Source organism: Hyperolius riggenbachi, chromosome 2 (genome assembly GCF_040937935.1).
Source record: "Hyperolius riggenbachi isolate aHypRig1 chromosome 2, aHypRig1.pri, whole genome shotgun sequence".
NCBI lineage: Eukaryota > Metazoa > Chordata > Amphibia > Anura > Hyperoliidae > Hyperolius > Hyperolius riggenbachi.
The window spans coordinates 91915667-91936206 of NC_090647.1; the positions used below are offsets into that span (position 1 = coordinate 91915667).

A 20540-nucleotide genomic window follows, 5' to 3' on the forward strand; every position below is an offset into this window, starting at 1 on the left:
AGTCACCTATCCATGATCCAAACGATAGAGATCCCGTCATCTGAAACCCATCTGTCTCTTCTACAGTGCAGCCACTCGCTCTGAACTTCCTGATTCTCAGATCAGACAGGAAGTAGTAATAGTAGTAGTAACAGAGCGGCAGCACCCTAGAGGAGACAAATGGGCTCCGGATGATGGGACCTCTATTGCTTGGATCGCAATAGGTGAATGTGAGTCATCTGGTGCTGTCATTCTCCCCCGCTGCGGCTGCCTTCTCTGCTGGACTATCGTATTCACTGGGATGGAGGCTGCATGGTGGCTGTCTAGTTTGGCAGGAAATCGATTGTTCGGTGGTGGGGGTGGTTATGTAATTCTGTCTGGGGAACGGCTTCCGGTTTGGCGGTGTCCAGAGCTTTCTGCTATTGCCAGGCTGGAGATGCAGAGGGAAAGTGCTGCTGCTGTGATATCTGGCACCCTCTTCACAGGGGTGCCCCAGCCCCTGAGTGCAAATGTCCCAGCCATTCACATTCACTCTCACTCTGCATTTTGCTGCTGCTATTCCCTGCATTGTGCACCCACAGAGGAAAGCGGGCTGTTGCCCATAGCAACCAGTAGCTCGGCTGCCCCGGTGTGTGCGGCATGTTGCTGTGCAGCTGCATCTTCTGATTCTATTACGACATGATGGGGGGCCCAAATCAGTTACTTTGCTTAGGGCCCCATTTAGCCTTAATCCGGCTCTGGGGGAGGGTATAGGAACACTAGATCACCAGGGATTATCTAAAAGGGGGCACTAGATCCCCAGGGAAATTGGATCCTTTGGTTCTTCAAGCAAACCTGAACTCAGAACTTCCTCTGTTCTAAAAGATAAGCAATATCATAATAACCTTTAAAGAAAAACATTTCTTTGTTACAGCTGATACAAATCCTACAATAAATCTGTACTTTTTTTTCCTGCTTTCATGGAAGCAGACATATTGATAACATCTTTGCTCAAATGAGCTTATCTGGCTTATCAGCTGTGACAGTCAGGTGACAGAGGTTAGAGATCAAATTACAACTTGTGATTAGGGACAAATAAGGGAGAATTAGACAGGCTAAACTCTCTAAATAAATACAGGGTGTATTTCTCTAAAGGTACATAGACATGTCGGATTTTTGCAAACGACCAGTCGTTTGGACGTCAAATCGGGTGTGTGTATGGTCGGTGGTTCAGCTGATAAGACTGGATTTCAATGATCCGCTTCGCGGATCGTTAAAATCCAGTCTTATAAGCAGAACGACCGGTTCGTTGAAATCCAGGCTTATCAGCTGAACGACCGACTGTACCCAAACGTCCAAACAACCGGTCGTTTGCAAAAATCTGACGTGTGTAGGAGCCTAATGTTTTCCTTCTGTCCTGTGCAAGAGTACAGGTTCACTGGAGGAGAACATCAGGTTCTGAATAATTGTGTGTTTGTGGCCACAGGAGCACATAGAGAGATGGTAGCGGTGATGTGCAGTACAGTTTTTGTCTTTTTACTTGAATTCATGCTTATTGTAAAGCAGGAAGCAGCTCTCTTAGCAATGGCCTCTCTCTAGTACACACCACCTAACCAGTGCCAGGAGGTCGCAGAGGGCTGCCTATCGCTGGGTGACGTCACGCAGAGGAAAAGCTCTCACTTTTCGCTTTCGCCGCTGGGTGGCGCTGCTCGCCCGCTAAGTACGGAAGATCTCGCTGTTCCCGTAGCCGCTTCCATTGGAGCTGCCGGAGACAAATTGGCGCCATTTTGAAGCTCGGGGACGGCGACACGGTGCGGGTGACCCGGGCTGCAGAGGCTGCGGAGAGGAGTCGCTGGGAGTTGCGGCGCGGAGGGGCGGACAGCTGCGGAGGAAGGCAGGTGAGAGGCGGCCTGTGTGGCGGTGGCTGTGCCGGGACTCCGGGGAGCGGCTCCCGGGGCTGGCGGTGCTTTCTGTCATTGGCAGGCTGGAGATGCAGCGGCCTGGGGGGGAGTGCTGCCGCCGTACTATCTGGCGCCCCCCGAGTGACACCCAGATCTCTCCGCTTCCCGGCTATTTATCCATCACGCTGCATGCGGGCGCCGCCGTTATTCCGTGCATTGTGCGCCCGCAGGGGAAAGCGGGCTGTTGCCCATAGCAACCTGGAGCGGGGCTACCCCGGTGTGTGCGGACTGTTGCTGAGCAACCAGCGGCTGCATCTTCTCTCCGCTCTGCTGGGCTGCACCCCTCAATCACCAGCCTGATACGGGGTGCAGTCCTCTTGTGTTGGGCCCCCCAAGTTCTGGCTTCCTATTGTTCTGTCTTTAGCCCCCACATGCTGTGGAACAGGGGCCATTCATTGCTGAGTACATTAGATACATCATTTTCCTTTCAGACAGAACCCCCATTTGGAGTCATGTATGTTGCACCCCCGTTTCAGAACAGGCTCATCTGTCTTACTTATAGGGGTTCCAGATAGAGGCAGCCCTTTTACAGAGGGACTGCAGTGAAAATAATGTAATTAAAAAAAGTGCTTCTTTTTCACAATAATTATGTATAAATGATTTAGTCAGTGTTTGCTTATTGTAAAAATCTTTCCTCTCCCTGATTTACATTCTGACATTTATCAGATGGTGACATTTTTACTGCTGGCAGGTGATGTCAGTGGAAGGAGATGCTGCTTGCTTTTTTGGGCAGTTGGACCCAGCTCTTATGTCCCACAATGCAATGAGGTTTGACAGGAAACTGTCAGGACCATGGTCAGGACATCACACTGTGGGAGGGGTTTCACCACAATATCAGCCATACAGAGCCCGCTGATGATCCGTTTGTGAAAAGGAAAATATTTCTCATGGGAAAAGGGGGTATCAACTACTGATTGGGATGAAGTTCAATTCTTGGTCACGGTTTCTCTTTAAGTTTAATTGAATAGTATTTTGATAACTAAAATTACAGAATTATTGGCAACTAAACCTGAACATTGCGCAGGGGCTTGTCGGATGAAAACCAAACATTGTTCAATGGAGATCTTGATTGATCGATCAGGCTTTCCTTTTATTAATTATTAACTTCCTAATCTGCTTAGCACTGTGCAAAGTTATGGTTCAACCCTCCTTACGCCTGGTACACACCATGCAAATTCCTATTAAAATTTGGGTTGAATCGATGATTAACAGGTCCAATCTGATTTCCAGTCGTTAAGTTCAGTTTTCTGATCACTACTGTACAAAATCAATCAGAAAAATGATCGGACCTGTTGGAATTGAGTGATTCGACCTGAAAATCTGACGGTAAATTGCATAGTGTGTATCAGGCATTAATTGCATAGTGTGTACCAGGCATGAGGCTGGATTCACACTGTGCACGCTGCATTGTGATGGAGACTAGACATAAGCCTGCATGCAGCGAGTTAGAATACCGTGATCCATTCTAACGCAGAGATATGAAAAGCCCCATAGAATTACACCAGCAGTGAGTTGACGGGCAGAATTATTCTGCAATGTATCTGATGCCGTGGGAAAGGACCCAGAGTCCAAGTCTTCAGTTTTGGTTATCTTATTATCCATCTATAACTATTTTATATTGCGCTGTGCAGTTGTTGGTCCTCCCCTTTCCACAGCAATAGCACAAGTTGCTTGCTTGTTTCTATAAAACCTATCCCCCAAAACGATTACCCTAGCTATTTGGTCCTGATAACACAGGTCAGTGATCTCCCCAGAATTTTTTCCCAGCTCGGTGGCATGCAAAAGTAGCTGGGTGGGGCGAGATGAGAGAATGCTGGGCTGGTGCTTCTCTGCACAATTCTGCTTACAACATAGGTGAGCTGATGACAGCAGGGTGCTTACCAAAACTAGCCGGGTGGAGCACCCGCCTAAAATGGCCTCAGGAGAACACTGCAGGTGACATTCATTTTGTGCCACTCATGATCAAATTTTATATGCAATTGATAAAATGTCCGGGAGCGTCCATTCTCTATTTTATAAAGTCCAGGTGGGAGTAGCAGGCAGTTGACGTTTGTATAACGTCCTGCATTGAGTGGTATAAAGCTACCAGGCAGCATTCATATCGATAGAGAAACTAGCCACGTTCTCCTGTCAATTGCTGATCTGTGAAAAGTGGATTAGATAACTTGCTAAGGTAAACGTTGTGCATTGTATACTCATACGCAGTTCTGGGGACCAAGGAGTAATAGGTTTAGGTTAGATACTATGATTGAAGGATCGGTAAGGAAACGTTAATAGCCTTAAAGAGACACTGAAGCGAGACTAAATCTCGCTTCAGCTCTCATATATAGCAGGGGCATGTGTGCCTATGCTAAAACGCTGCTATCCCGCGGCTGAACCAGGGTCCCTGACCCCCCAACCCACCCCCCGCAAACCTTGGTCGCTTATTTTCCTTCCTGGAGGCAAGGGCTAACGGCTGCAGCCCTGCCTCCAGTCGCGTCTGTCAGACGCGCATCGCCGCCTCTCCCCCGCCCCTCTCAGTGAAGGAAGACTGAGAGGGGCGGGGGAGAGGCGGAGATACGTGCTGACAGACGCTCGTGGGGCAGGGCTGCGGCGGTTAGCCCTGCCCCAATGCGGAAGCGCTCCCCCGCATTACTGAGGGGATTTGCGGGGACAGGGACCCTCGGTAAGCCGCGGGATAGCGGCGTTTTAGCAGGGGCACACGTGCCCCTGCTATATATGATGTCTGAAGCAAGATCTATTCTCGCTTCAGACTCTTTAAGGATGGGAGAAGGCTAATGCCACATACAGAGAGATGGTCTTTTGCCCACGATAGATCTGTGTTCTCCCCCAAAAAATGTTCCAGCTGGGTGGCATGAAAAAGTAGCCGGGTGGGGTGAGATGAAAGAAAGCAGGGCCAGGGCTTCTCTGCACAATTCTGCTTACAGCAGAGGTGGCGTTGAGACAATTACTGCCGGGTGCTCACCAAAACTTGCCGGGTGGAGCACCTGGCTAAAAGAGCCTGGGGAGAACACTGGATCAGCTAAGAAACGTTTGGTTGCTCTGTGTGTGGTGGGGGGAGCTGATGAAGAGGCACAGAGCAGACCGGGTGAGTGGGGAGGACATGGTTGGCCAAGGTGCTCTGCTTGGCACCTTGGCTTTCTGACATGGCGGGCTTCTGTACACACACTAGACTCTTAGCAGAGACAGCCCCCGAACCATGAAAATGCATATGTAGCTTTAGTAAAGGTGAATATAGGGAGAACTCTCACCTCCTGCCTCCATTCAGTATAAACACATCAGCAAAATCTGCTTGGTAACTGTTAAAGATGCTATCCGGGGCTAATCTATGGAAACTGGAGCGTGAAGCTGAGCGATCAGATGGGTTTGGTTTGAATTGAGATGCCTAGTTATCTGTAGGCAGCTGATGCACTGTTTAGGCCTACTTCTCAGTGCTCACAGTTGTGTTGCTGAATAATTCTACATGTCAACTTACTGCCTATACATTTATATGGGGCTATTCACAGTTCTGCGTTGTAACTGATGGCGTTATTCTACCTCGCTGCCTGTAGGCTTTGTATTAAAGTCTATGGTTAGTCTCCACTGCAGTTCACACTAATTATGACGTGTGCGTCATGCCACTGACCACTGTGAAACCAGCCTTAGGGCCCGTTCAGACTGCAAAACGCGGACGGCCACGCATGCAGAACGCAACGCGTACGAACGCACGCAATCCGCGTTCGTATGCGTTGCGTGGCTGATCCCATCACTGAAAAGTGAATGGGACAGCCGCACGTTTTTGTAAAATCTGCGTGCAGCATGCGTTCCCGGACCGCACAGGTCCGGAACGCATGCAGTGTGAACATCAGACAGTGCACTCTACGCACTGTCTGATGTCCTGCGTGTCGGGCCACCCGCACGCGTTTCCAAAACGCGGCTGGAAACGCGTGTAGTGTGAACGGGCACTTAGAGTTTAAGCTATGTGGGGCTTTGAGTTGATCCATAATTGAATCCATAAAGTAGCCCAAAAAAAAGTAGACAATAAGGGCCTTTGATTTTAATTGAAACATTTACCCCCTTGTAGCATTGTATTGTGTTAATTGGTACAAAGCTTAAGGTGTCAACACAAGGAGGTAAAATGATTGCTCCTCCCTCATCAGGGTTTGACATGTCAGGCATAAAAAATGAAAGGGACACAACCCACCAAATGATCAAGAAGTATAGCCAGCATAAAGAGCAAGTTTAACCTCAGAGTAAACGTCATCCTGATAAGTAGCTGATACCGGATTTTCCAAAAGAAATCTTTACCTTCTCTCAAACAGATCATCGGGGACCTCAATATAGGCCCATACACACGTCGGATTTTTGCGAACGACCCGTCGTTTGAACGTTCCGTCGTTCGCACGTCAAATCCGGCGTGTGTACAGACTATCGTTCAGGTGATAAGAGTGGTTTTCAGTGATCCGCCGGGCGGATCGCTGAAAACCAGTCTTATCACCTGAACGATAGTCTGTACACACGCCGGATTTGACGTGCGAACGACGGAACATTCAAACGACGGGTCGTTCGCAAAAATCCGACGTGTGTATGGGCCTTACGGCTGATATTGTGAAACCTCTCCCCCCAGTGTTGATGTCCTGCAAGTTCCTGTCTGTGCACCTTATTGTATTGTGGGAAATAACTGCTGTTTCCAACTGCCAAGCAAGCAGTATCTCCCTCTGCGGAATGCTCCTCGACTTAGTTCTATGCACAGACATCACCTGGCAGGGCTAAAGATGTCACTACCTGTGATTCAGAATGTAAATAAGGGAGAGGAAAGTTCTTACAATGGGGCAAACACTGACTAAATTTATAAATGAATATGATAAAAAAGCAGTTCATTACATTGTTTTCACTACAGTTCCTCTTTAAATATATACATTGAAATATTCAGGCAGTGTGCTCATTGTCGCTCTCACCTTTTTTATACCATGAGTATATGGAATGGGATGCTGCATTTCTGTGCCTGATCTTTGAGCAGTCTTTGCTTGGTTTATATAGCAGTCATCTCCCACTGTGCACAGTCTGCTGTGACAGAGTGAGTTCCTTTAAACAACCATTTAGAGAATGCGACAGTTGCCTGAAAGGGAGAATGCCTTTACATTGATCTCAGAGCTCCCCTGGTATACTGAGATGTTGCATCGAGCGGAGAAACTGATCAGACTGTGCTGGGAGGAAATAGTCCGCCCCTTTATCGGTTCTCAGGATGAGCGATCCTTTATATTTAGTGAATTGGCAGCTGCCGGTATTCATAACTAGATGCCAAGTTTTATGCCACGCAACCATGGGGTGGGTTGCTGCATTCCTTCGGTTACAATCTAGGTGTAGACTAAACAATTCTTTCTCTTGTGCTTTTATTCACCTCCTGGCATTTTTTTGTATAAATATGCATTAGTCTCTTTTTCTAATGTCTTCTGGAATGTGTGTTTGTGTTTTTTTGTTGTGTTCAGTTATGTAATTTACTACACTACCCGACACCTTCGGTGATGTGCTGTGTTATTTGCGTGTTTGCTTCCTTCATTGGCAAGTATAATCCCCCTCCTAGGGCTGGGAGCTTGTCTGAAGGTTCCTGGGAGTTCATGTGTCAGACAAGAGCACAGCTGACCTCTGATCTGAGGCTATTCATAGAGCTCCCATTCATTGTGTGGAGATTTAGTGCAGGCTGTATACATAGCTGACCACTGCACTGCTGAGGAATCGCTTCTGCAGGTTTTGCTTTCCTGATGTGTGCTGCGACTCAAGATGGAAATATTATTGTTATATTGTGCTGGCATTTTCTGCAGCGCTTTGTACCTTTGTATATATGTTGCTTAGGCCTGGGACCCACTACAGATTGCTGATGGCAGTCTCACTTTGCTTTGAGGCGACAGTGGGGTCATTTCAGCCCTTGCATAGTTTGGTACTGCAGTTTGAATTCACATGTTGTGCCTTTAATTTGCTGATGGGCTTCTGCAGACTATTTATATGGCAGGTGCTGCTTGGAAGTCAGTTCTTAACTGTTTTGTGTGGTGTTTTTGTTTGTTGATCATCACAATCGCTCTGCATTTTTTGCTAGCATGTTGTAAAGCGCTTCCCAGCGGTTTATTTTAATTTAGTGCTAGAGATAGCAAATGTGAAAGCGACTTTTGTTTTCAGGTTCTGTAAGGCCTCAGACACACTATAAGCGATTTTCTGAGCATTTGCGATTGATCAGCGCTATTTAAAAATCGCCCCCATTCACTTGCATAGCGTAAAACGTGATCGCTATGATTTTTATGCAATTTTAATGCAAGTGAGCAATTTTTAAAAATCGCTCATAAAGCGCTGATCAATCGCAAAGGTGTCTCAGCCCTAAATGTTTTTTTTTAGTACGCTTGTACCGAGATGGCATAATGTAGTGTATTTATACTCACCTGGGGCTTCCTCCAGCCCCATGAAGGGCATTGGCTCCCTTGCTGTCCTCTCCATTTACTTGTAATAGCTCCCGGTAATCCGACCTTGCTCTTCTGTGCATGCGTGGCTCAGCTGCGCGCGCATCCTCCGTCACGCTCCCAGGTCACACATGTGCACGACTGGCCGGGTTACCGGGAGTGATTACAAGTGAACGGAGAGGACGTCAAGGTAGTCTCACACATCATGGGGCTGGAGGAAGCCCCAGGTAAGTAGAAATGCACCATATTATGCCATCTCGGGTACCGTTTTACATAAATTGCAGTTGTTGGCAAAATGGTGGAGGCAGACCAATTGCGAATTGTCTTGAATTGCAAATCAGTCCAGTGGGCTCACCTCCATCCACTTTCATTAGCATATCTATTTCTGGTATCGCTCGCGGTTCCTAGAAAGCATAACTCACTGCTGGAAGTGCTCTGGGTCCTAGGCCCTAAATGTCCTGCAGAGGGACTCACAATTGAATTTGTCTGGTCATGGTCATATTTAAAAGGGTTTTTTTTGGTTTTTTTTAAACCTTTGTGTTTGACTATTACTGCGAATATGTTAAATGTTAGGAGTGTCTGAGATCTATTTTGTCCTTTTTCTGTTGAAGCTTTTTATAGACACTGTATGTTACTCATGGGGCATGGTGTTCATGTAGTTAAAGGTCAACTGACCTGAAAGGTATATAAAGGCTGCCATATTTATTTCCTTTTAAACAATGCCAGTTGCCTGGCAGCCCTGCTTACCTTTTTTTGGCTGCAGTAGTGTCTGAATCTCACACCAGAAACAAGCAAGCAGCTCATCTGGTCAGATCTGACGACAATGTCAGAAACGGCTGATCTGCTGCATGCTTGTTCAGGGGCTGGGGCTAAAAGTATTAGAGGCAGAGGCTTAGCAGGACAGTTACGCAACTGGTATTGCTTGAAGGGCTCACGACGCGAAAACATAAATGTAGTTTTACTTACCTGGGGCTTTTTCCTGCCCCTAGATGTGAATTGGGTCCCTCGCCGTAACTTTATCCTCTCCGGGTGCGGCTGGCAGCCTGTAAGGATCGCTGACCCACGATGGGTCGGTGCCTTCTGAGTGGGCGTGCATGCGCAGAAGGACCAACCCGTCGGCGATCCTTACAAGCTTTAAGCTGGACCCCAGAGAGTACTGGAGCTGCAGCGAGGGACCCAAATGACTTCTAGGAGCTGGAAGGTAAGCAAAAAAACTACATTTATGTTTTCCCCTCATGAGTCCATTAAAAGGAAATAAAATATGGGAGCCTCCATATCACTCTCGCTTCTGTTGTCTTTTAAACTAAAGCATACCTGAGCTGACATGATAAACTTGGGAACAGGGCTGTGGATTTGGTACAAGAATCACCCGACTCCTCACTTTATGAAACCTCCGACTCCAGGTACCCAAAATTACTCCTCAACTCTGACTCCACAGCCCTGCATAGGAAAATGTAGTAATGATCCTGTTTTTTTAAATTTTTTTTATTTTATTTTTTTTATTGTAAGGGTTAAGAAAATCAGTGCTTTATATATGCCAAAAAGGAGTTTAATAGCAGGGGAATGTTCCTAAAAAGTAAAGCTAAGGATATGGCTAAACAAACCTCCGATTACAGCATAGTGTGAAAAAAGTTTTCTTTTGTTGGAGCTAAATGAACCAGATTTTGTCACACTGACAAAGTTGCGGTATATGCTATAAACATAGAATGTAACCCCTTAAATTGAAAATAACATGAAACTCTAGGAAAGTTCTAATTACCATTACTACTACTTTGTAAACTTATTACGTAAAAAATTATAAATTCAGTTCAGGTTTACGTTAAGGATATTGCACATAAACAAACTTTGTTGTTTTTACATGTGATGACTGAAAGGAGGTAGTTTATGAAATGCTGATCAGATGGGAAAATTCAACCCAGTAGATTGCTAATTTGCCTAGCGAAGATGGTCTAGCGAGACAGAAATGGGAATATATTGGCCATTGATCTGGAAATAAGTGGATCAGGTGATAATCTTATAATGTCTGGAGTGAAGGGCTAGAATGATTGTTTAATTTTAAACAAAAACATAAGTTCAGATCTTAAGACGTGTTAGACAACTTCTCTGCGTTCAATGTGTACATCACTCATAAACCAACAACAAATAACATTTGTAAAGCGCTTTTCTCCCGTGGGACTCAAAGCGCATAAGCATGGCTCCGACCATCGTGGTACAGAGGAAGAATTTTATAAGTCTGGAAATGCCAGGCTAAACAGGTGGCTTTTCAGTCTGGATTTGAATAGCTCCAGGGATGGTGCTGTCTTTACTGGGTGTGGCAGGGAGTTCCAAAGAGTAGGGGCAGCATGACAGAAGGCTCTATCTCCAGATTTTTTTGAGGTGTACTCTGGGAGTGACCAAGTTTACAGAACTTGCTGATCTGAGGTTGTGAGAGGTGTGGTGCAGCTTCAGCAAGTCCTTCATGTATCCAGGGCCCAGATTGTGCAGGGATTTGAATGTCAGCAGTCCAATCTTGAAGAGTATTCTCCATTCTACTGGTAGCCAGTGCAGTGAGCGAAGGATCGGTGTAATGTGACAGTGGCAAGTAGGCCTGAACGATTTATCGTTTTTTGATCGAAATCGCGATCACGGAAACAACGATTCCGTGATCGTGAAGGTGACGATTTTTCACGATTTTCCTGGCAACAGTGTACTAGTTCAGCCCGGCAGTCCATCTCCCGCTTGCCGCTCTGCAGCGGCAGCTTAGTAGCTCTCACCAGCTCCTTCCTAGTGGCCGCCACTACCCCCTACGACGTCATCAGTGTGTTCTCCCTCCGCCTTGCATATTCATCATCGGTGGACGGGCGGCTGCAGCAGGCACTCACTTACTCTCGCTCCGCCCAGCCTAGCACATCATCAGCTGGGCGGGCGGTGGACTCCGCCCACAGGTACTCGCTCTTTCCCTCCGCCTTGCCTAGCGACTAGCGAGTCATCAGCTGGGCGGGTGGCCGCCACGGCTCTCACTCACTCTCACTCCGCCCAGCCTAGTACATCATCAGCTGGGTGGGCGGCAGACTCCGCCCACAAGCTCTCGCTCTGTTTCCCTCCGCCTAGCGTGTCATCAGCTCGGCAGGCGACAGGACTGTCACTAAAGAGTTTGGCCAGGTAGTGCACGACAATTATATATATATATATATATATATTACTACCAGCCATCCACCAGGCTAAGAATTACCACTGCTCCGCCTCCTTTGCCACTCTACATCAGTGCAACTCTGCACATCACGCTGACACCCTGTGTGTGCCTCATCCATTCTGTATGTGTACAGGATGATGTGTGCTGGGCAGTGGGCAATTTGAGCTGAGGTGACTGTGAGCTGGACTGTGTCATGCGATTTTATATGTATTCACGATTTTTCTTCAAATCTAGTCCTCTTGCTGTGCACTGTCCTGAGCCGGCCACAAAGATCAGTTTGTGTGAACAGTAGTGTCCTTCCACAGCTCTGCACACCGCACGACAGGCTTTGGCCAGTTATCAAGCCTGGCAGGAGTGGAACCACAGTGAGTGTGTGAGTGTGTGCGTGTGTGTGTTCTATCTTGCCAAAGCCTGTCCTGCGGATTGCTGAGCTATGGAAGGACTATTGTTCACACAAACTGATCCTTGTGGCCGGGCTCAGGACAGTGCACGGCAGGAGGAGGACTAGTTTTTAAGAAAAATCGTGAATCAAATCGAAATCGCAATTTCTAACAGAAATCGTTCAATCCAATCTTTTCCTAAAATCGTTCAGGCCTAGTGGCAAGGCTGGTTTGTTAGCAATCTGGCAGCAGCATTCTGCACTAATTGCAGGCGACGCCAGCATAAAGGGCATTGCAGTAGTCCAGCCGTGATGTGATGAAGGCGTGGACTAGGGTTGGTAGATCCTCTGGGGGAATCAGATGTTTAATCTTTGCAATGTTTTTCAGATGAAAGTAGGAAGATTTAACTACAGATGAAATTTTGGTTTCTGAAGCTCAATTCCCCATCGATTAGTACGCCAAGGCTGCGCACAAGGTTGGAGCTGTTTATGCCTGAATTCCCAATCCTGATTGGTGTTGCTTTAGAATAGAGCTGTTTTGATGGCGAGTGCTGGCTTTGGACAAACAGGACCTCAGTTTTGTCAGCATTCAGTTTCAGCCAGTTATCATTATTATTATTATTATTATTATTTAGTATTTATATAGCGCCGACATATTACGCAGCGCTGTACAGAGTGTATATATATTGTCTTGTCACTAACTGTCCCTCAAAGGAGCTCACAATCTAATCCCTACCATTGCCATATGTCTATATTATGTAGTGTAAGTACTGTAGTCTAGGGCCAATTTTAGGGGGAGCCAATTAACTTATCCGTATGTTTTTATCATTCATCCATGCCTGTAGCTCAGCTAAGCAAGAGTTTATTTTTGGAGTAGGGTCTGTTCCACCAGGTTTGAATCTGAAACCAGGTTCAGATTGTGCATGAAGAATGTGCAAAAGAGTAAGAATCCCCTCATTCTCCTGTAGAGTACTTGCATATCACATTTACATGTACCCAGTTAGATTGTCTGGGGCCCAATCGATGTTCTTTGTTCCTGTCTGCACCTTCTACAAATAATCTTACCAGGTCCTTGAGGAACATTTTGCAGTGTTCCCCAACCCTATCCTCAAGGCCCACCAACAGTGCATGTTTTGTGGAAATCCAGAGGTAGTTAATCATCTCTGCTGAGACACTAATTATCCCACCTGTGCATGTTTGTGGTTTTCTGCAAAACATGCACTGTTGGTGGGCCTTGAGGACAGGGTTGGGGAACTGTGCTGTAGGGTATTACAAAAACTGACACTTACCTGGGACTTCTACCGGCCCCGTGTAGCTGTCCTGTCCCGCACCGACCTCTACGATCCTCTGAATAACTGGACAGTGACCGGCAGTGGGGGAACTGAGGATCGTAGAGGTCGGTGTGGGACAGGACAGCTGCACGTGGCCAGTAGAAGCCCCAGGTATGTCAGTTTTTGTTTTTAAAATACCCTACAGAACCCCTTTAATCTTTCCTCTGTTGAAGTAGGTACAGTGCCTATGACTAAATCTCAAGCAGCATGTTTTGTTTTATCATAGATGCATGCTAATATTGAGGCTAGATTGAGGCTAGACACAATCGCGGCTGAGATGCTGCAGAGGGACAATGGTTCCTGAGGCCTAGGACCCAGGTGCAATTTTGCCACTTAGAAGCGGAGATTTAATTGCCTACTATAATTTCATTTCTAAATTTAGGGATGTCTGATAACCTACCAGTCTGTTTTGGGTTATAGAAGAAAGCTGTTTCCTAACGTCACTCTCTGTGCGCCTCGGTAGGGCCCCGCCCCTCTCTGTGCGCCTTGGAAGGGCCCCATGTCCTTACCCATTTTTAAAGCCTTTACACTGAGTGGGGCACCTCTAGCTTCATGTCCACCATATGCTCTACAACTCGATTTTAGCACCCTTGTTTCCTGCCAAAAGCTTTATCTGTTTGAGAAAGCCGATGCCTCTTGGAAGTACAGTCATGACGAAACGTTATGAGAATGGCACAAATATTGGTTTTCACATAGTTTGTGGCTTCACTGTTTTTAGGTCTTTTTGTCAGTCAGTATTTGCACCGTTGGACCTTCTTTTTCTAGACCTCTGAAACTTGCCCTGGCATACTGTTAATCAAAATTGTTAATTTGTTAACTGTTAATGCGAACGTTGGACCCTAAGAACAGCCGATAGAAGAAAGACCGACTGCTTCGAGTTAGGGTGCTGGCGACGGTTGCTTCGCATTCCATGGACAGCAAGGTTGACTAACGAAGTATTGGAACGCATAAGACCAGATGTCGCTGGAAGGCAAGATCACCAGATTTAAACTCGTATATTTCGGCCACGTGATGCGATGACAATCTTTAGAGAAAGACCTAATGCTAGGACTGATCAGTGGCAAAAGGCGACAAGGCCGGCAGAGACCATGTTGGCTTGACACCATCAAAGCTGACACAGGATTGAGCTTAAAGGAGTCATCGGGGCAAAATTAATAAAATAAGTGCTACTTACCGGGGGCTTCCTCCAGCCCCAAGCTCCCAGCATGTACAGCGCTACGGAAGATGTTGGAGCTATATAAATAAAAAATAATAATAATGTCCCTCGCCGCAGCTCCGTCCTGGCCCCCGGTAAGTAGCACTTATTTTATTAATTTTGCCCTGATGACTCCTTTAAGGCAACTGGCAGAAATGGTACAAGATCGGACAGCATAGAGAGAGCTAAACCATAGAATCGCCAAGAGTTGGATACGACAGAATGGATAACATTATCATCATCATAATACTGTTAATCAACTTCTGGACCAAACCCTAACTGTTGGCAACACATTCTTTCATAATCAATGTTTAGAGTTTGTCAAAATCTGTGGGTTTTTGTTAGTCCACCCACTGCTTGAGGATTGACCACAAGTTCTTAATTGGATTAAGGCCTGTGAAGTTTCCTGGCCATGGACACAAAATTTAAATGCTTTATTTCCCAAGCAACTTAGTTATCACTGTGGCCTTATAACGTAGTGCGCCATTATGCTGGAAAAGGCATTATTCTTCGCCAAACTGCTCTTGAATGGTTGAAAGAAGTGACTTTCGGCAGATGTTTTGATGCTTTTGTTTATTCATTTGAGTGTTCTTATGCTAAATTGTGAGTGAGCCCACTCTCTTGGATGAGAAGCAGCCCCACACGACTGGTCTTGTGATGCTTTACTGTCGGCATGAGACAGGATGGATGGTAGTGCTCACCTTTTTTTTTTTTTTTTTTTTTTCCTTCTCTGGGCAATCATTTTGTCATATTCCCCAAACATTCAGAAATTGACTTGGTCAGAGTAAATGACTTCACCCCCAGTCCTTAGCAGTCCATTTTTTTTGTAGTTTTTGCAGGATATCTTTTTCTTGGAGAGAAGTGGCTTCACTGCTGCTGTTCTTGACACCAGGCTGTCCTCCAAAAACCTTTGCCTCACTGAGTACAGATGCACTCACACCTGCCTGCTGCCATTCCTGAGCAAGCTCTGCACTGCTGACTCCCTGATCCCACTGCAGAACCATCTTTAAGAGACGGTCCTGGCACTTGCTGGACTTTCTTGGGCACGCTGAAGCCTTCTTCACAACAACTGAACCACTCTCCTTGATCTGATAAATGGTGGATTTAGTTACAATCTTAGTAGCAGCAATATCCTTACCTGTAAAGCCCTTTTTATGCAGTGATGACTGCACGTGTTTCCTAGTAGATTAGCAGGTAAAGAATGATTTCAAGCATAACCCTCCTAAAGCATCCAGTCTACTATTTAAAATCGGCATGACAGAATAATTTCCAGCCTTATACTCATCAACATTCTCACCTGTGTTAAAGAGAAGATTACTGACATTATCTCAGCAGGTCCTTTTTGTGGCAGAACTGAAATGCAGTGGAATTTTCTTTTTCTTTTGGTGGGGGGGAGGGTGGGGGGGGGGGGGTGTTAAGGGCTGGTGTTAAGGGCTGGTTCAGATGAAGCGTTTTTGGGATCTACAACCTTCCCATTCAAGTGAATGGGAGCGTTTAGAGCTGGCTTTTGCAAGCGTTCATGAAAGTCTGGCGGTAGATCCCGGCGTTGCGTCTCATCTTGAAAGCAACATGTTGCTTTCAGAGGCAGGAAACGCCGGTAAACAATTGCAGAGACCCAAACTGCTAGCCGTGAAGGCTTCCCAAGAGCATTCAAAAGCTAACGTCTAAACGCTGGTGTTTAAACGCTGAGCAAAAGCTGGGCAGAAGCCCGTGTGAACCAGCCCTTAATTCATCTTCATGGTAAAGGACTTTACAATTCATCTGATCTCTCTTCATAACATTCGCGAGTACATGCAAATTAAAGCAGCATCATTTGTGGAAACCAGTATTTGTGCCATTATCAAAACTGTTGGCCACGACTAGGGCCTATGGGAGGGGACAGCAGGACGAAGTAGCTTGCTATGACGCTGAGCACCCAAACTAGTCACCCCATAGCAGCAGTGTAATGCTGCACGGGACGTGTAAGAGTAATTCGGCCCCCCTGTGGTTGCCATATCCTGAATGACATCCTCCTCCGAGGTGTGACAACTTGGACAGGGAATAGTATTGAACCCTGCCAGGGATTTTTGCGGCAGCAGGGAGAGCAGTCATTCGGTTCGTCCTGCACCCAACTCGCCGGCGACGCGTCCATATGTACACCAGCAGGAGGCCTGGAATAATGTGCTTCTATTCATCACTATGCTCAACTTTGGAGAAACCGGGAGTAGGTGAATTTAACATTTTTAAATTCTTTGACTCCTTCCCAGTGGTGACATGCAGGAGAGATCCATGTTTTGGAAACTCATACGGTAACTTCCTGGCTCTTTTTGCTGCCCCATTTATTGGCCACTGCTGTCTCCGGATCCATGCAGCAGCTTGCAGCTTCAGCATCGGGAGTGTGATTGGAGACCAATCAGTGTGGTTTCTGATAGTGACTCTTGTGATCATTATTATTGGCCAATCACAGGGATTCACAGCTTTCCCAGGTCATATACATTTTAAATGTTGTGAGGCAAGAAAGGGTTAAGAAACAAAATCAAACATGCTGTCCATGGTGCTGATACTTGGCGAGTTTCTGATCCAGCATCAGTAGCAGTTCAGGTGTTATGACACTCCTGGTGCCTGCTTCCCTTTCTAGGTATGAGACACAAACTGCTAATGTAGAAATGCCAGTAGCCTAGCAACTGACATGGCGTTATGACATGACCTTATAAATGACAGTCTCCATATTCTCCAGCAGCCAATCGGATAGTTGCTTTTTTCACATCTATACTGTGGTAGTAAAGTGATGCTTGTTTTATAGAGAACATTAATTCTGAATGTTTTCATAATTGCGGCTTTTCACTAATACAGAGTAGCTATCTAAACAGTTTTTACAGTAAAGTAATAAAGTATGTTCAATAGAAGCAGCCTTGGCTAAAACAATTATTTGATTTATTGTATTCTATAAAGCTGCCACAATGGTTCTTTAATGGTCCTGCTGCACAATATATTTAGTTTTATAGTGTAATGTATTTATAGTCTTATCATCTTATCTTACTGTGAGTGTAATTTAACAATTATTGAAGTTATGATACTGACAAGCTTTGAATACAGTGATCCTTTCTTTCTGAGTTTTTCTTTCAGTGTATTTTTTTTTATTGTATTGCAAAAGATGTAAAACAACCAACAATAAAAATGGCAGTGAACATTGGCACAAGGCAAGATTGTAAAGTAATGGAAAAAGAGCATGTTTCTGTTTATATTTAAACTGTGCTGGAGAAGTCTTATTAGTTGACCCTGCATGCCATATTTTATTAGAGAAGTTCATTTTCTTCATCTAATCTTTTTTGATAGTTCGGAAATGTATTCATTTTACAGAAATGTGGAAACTACTAAGGGGTGGTATGCTCTGCCCCCTGTGGACCGTGAGGCTATGGGGTCTCCCTATTGGGCTCTGGTTTATGTCCCCCAATCCTGGGTATGTTAACCACTTTGCTTTCCAGGGTTTTTTCCTTCTTTAAGGTACCTGACAATTTTGTCATTTCAGCTGTCACTATTGATACATCAATAACTTTTTGATTACTTATGCCATCAAAGTCCTACACCTGTAGTTTTTTTTCAGGACAGTCTAGGCTTTTTTGGGGTAATTGTTTTTAAGAATTGTTATATTACGGGCATTTGTTATAGAAAAAATAGGCGTAAGTGCAGAAATTTTTTTTTTTTTTTTTTCATATTTCACCTTTCACAAATTCTGCATAAGTGTCACAGTTATAAAACACACACCCAAATAGGTTACTTGTATTTTCCCGGTTAAATTCAGGGATGTGGAGTCGGAGTCGTGGAGTCGGGCAATTTTGGGTGCCTGGAGTCGGGAAAAAATGCACCGACTCTGACTCCGACTCCTAATTTTTAACTGTAATTAAAATAGAAAATATGATAAAATGTTCTATTTTTCAGATAATAGTCATTAAAAATAATGTGTGTATATATACCGTAATAGCTGTGCTTAGTCCACAAAAATGAAATAAACCAATCAAAATTAGTTACTTGTGCTGCTTCAATAAAGCAGTCCCCGTATTTTTAAGGTCAGATATACATATCTGATTGTGACTATATATATGATGTGTACACAGGAATCTCTTATATATACTAAGCTATGCTGTAAGAATAAAGCCTGATGTGTAGCCGTGTCACTAATAGAGAAGGTCAACGAGATGGAAATAATTCCGCATTGATGCTGATTTATGCAAATGTATGCACTCCCTTTGCTGATCAAATCAAATAATTTGATATGTTATTAAAATTTGAAATGGTGACTGCAAATTAAAGGTTAACTGAGACGGATGAAAAGTAAAGTTTTATACATACCTGGGGCTTCCTCCAGCCCCCTTCAGGCTAATCAGTCCCTCACTGTCCTCCACCACCCGAATCTTCTGCTATGAGTCCTGGTAATTCAGTCAGTCAGCGCTGTCCGGCCGCATGCCGCTCCCACAGCCAGGAACATTCTGCACCTGCGCAATAGTGCTGCACTGGTGTAGTATGCTCCTGGCGGCGGAGTGTGTGCATGCGCACTACGCCTGACTGGCTCAAGTACCTGGACTCATAGCAGAAGATCCAGGTGGTGGAGGAGGACAACGAGGGACTGATTATCCTGAAGGCGGCTGGAGGAAGCCCCAGGTATGTATAAAACTTTAATTTCATCTGTCTCAGGTTTACTTTGTTACACAGTAGTACTATACTCTACATATGCACTCCCCACAGAGCTACAGGGAATCCACTGAGAATGCTGTGCACATTGAACACAGAGTTGTTGTCTGTTTACAATCTCCTCATTCCCCTGCAGAGTACCTGCACATCATTCTTACATGTACCCACACTTACATTGCCTAGGGCCTGATAGATGTTCTTTGTTCCGGTTTGTACCTTTTACAAGTACTCTTACCAAGGACTAGTTTTAGTCTAAAGGGAATAAATATAGTAGTCTACATATCCTTCTCACTTCAGTTGTCTTGTAAAATTCCTAAGCGTTGGCAGTTAAGAGACGAATTTCATGTTACATACTTTTAATCAACAAAATTGTAATATGCAAATTAGAGGAGTCGGAGTCGTGGAGTCGGTGGAATCCTAAACTGAGGAGTCTGAGTCGGTGGATTTTTGGACCGACTCCACTGCCCTGGTTAAATTCATACCCTACATGCCATATTTCATCACCAGTTGGGAACGATGCGTACCATTATTGCCAGCTTGCGCGTTTGTAGCGATTGGACCTGATCGATATGGCGCACAGTTTGGGGACCTCAGTGCTGTACAGATACATTGGCAACAGCAATGCATATGTACAGTGTTAGGTTCCCGGAGCTGTCGCCCTATCGATTGCGTGCGATCGCTACTGGCAGCAGCCATTACAGGTGTCCGCCAATATTAGGGCTAAGTTCAAGTGACACAAGGGGTTAATTAGGTAGGAGTTAATATTTTCTTTGGGGAGGGAAGAGAAACACTTTATTAATTAATGGGGACACTGTCACTTTAATACATTTACCTCCCCCCTTGAATGAGTGCTCAATCACAGTTAAATGAATGGACGTTCATGCACGAGTACGTGAAGGACAGTCTGGAGTGAGTGCACGTGCGGGAGCGCACACGCGCAGGAGTGCTCGGTTTCTTTTCAACTGCAGGACGTGATTCCACATCCTGTAATCCGGGTTGCGCAATTAATGAAATTCACGTCCTGAAAGCTTAAGTGGTTAACATTTTATAGGCATTGTGTGCCACCCTGTAGGAGATATTGGTTTTCTTTTCTCCAGTTGTAGAGAATATAACATTCTTCCCTGCACCTGGTGCTGGATCAAAGTGCCATATATAGGATGGCTGGTATCAGGACTAAAGGCTGGCTGGGAGGGTGGGGTTTGGATGAATGGGATCAGGACTGGTAGCTGGCAGAGCAGGGTATGGAGAATGGCTGAGAACGAATTTGGCAACCAGAGAGCAGGGTGTGGGGGGAGGGGGCTGGCTGGAATCCAGAGTAGTGGCTGGCAGAGCAGAGTTTGGAAAGGTAACCAGCATAGCATGTTGAGCAGGATCAGGGCACTGTCAGCCAATGGATTGATAACTGGAATCAGTAAGTAAATCCTTCCACTCAAACCACACAATTGATG

The 20540-nt window shown here is 45.5% G+C and overlaps 1 protein-coding gene across 1 annotated transcript in view; it reads left to right on the forward strand.

The window, feature by feature from the left end:
* Positions 1-1665: 1665 nt before the first annotated feature.
* PDS5B (PDS5 cohesin associated factor B) overlaps positions 1666-20540 on the forward strand; it is a 148244-nt gene continuing 129369 nt past the window's right edge. Inside the window, exon 1 of the mRNA XM_068267054.1 lies at positions 1666-1856. The gene's annotated coding sequence lies outside the window, so the exon portion shown is untranslated. The remainder of the gene's footprint in view (positions 1857-20540) is intronic.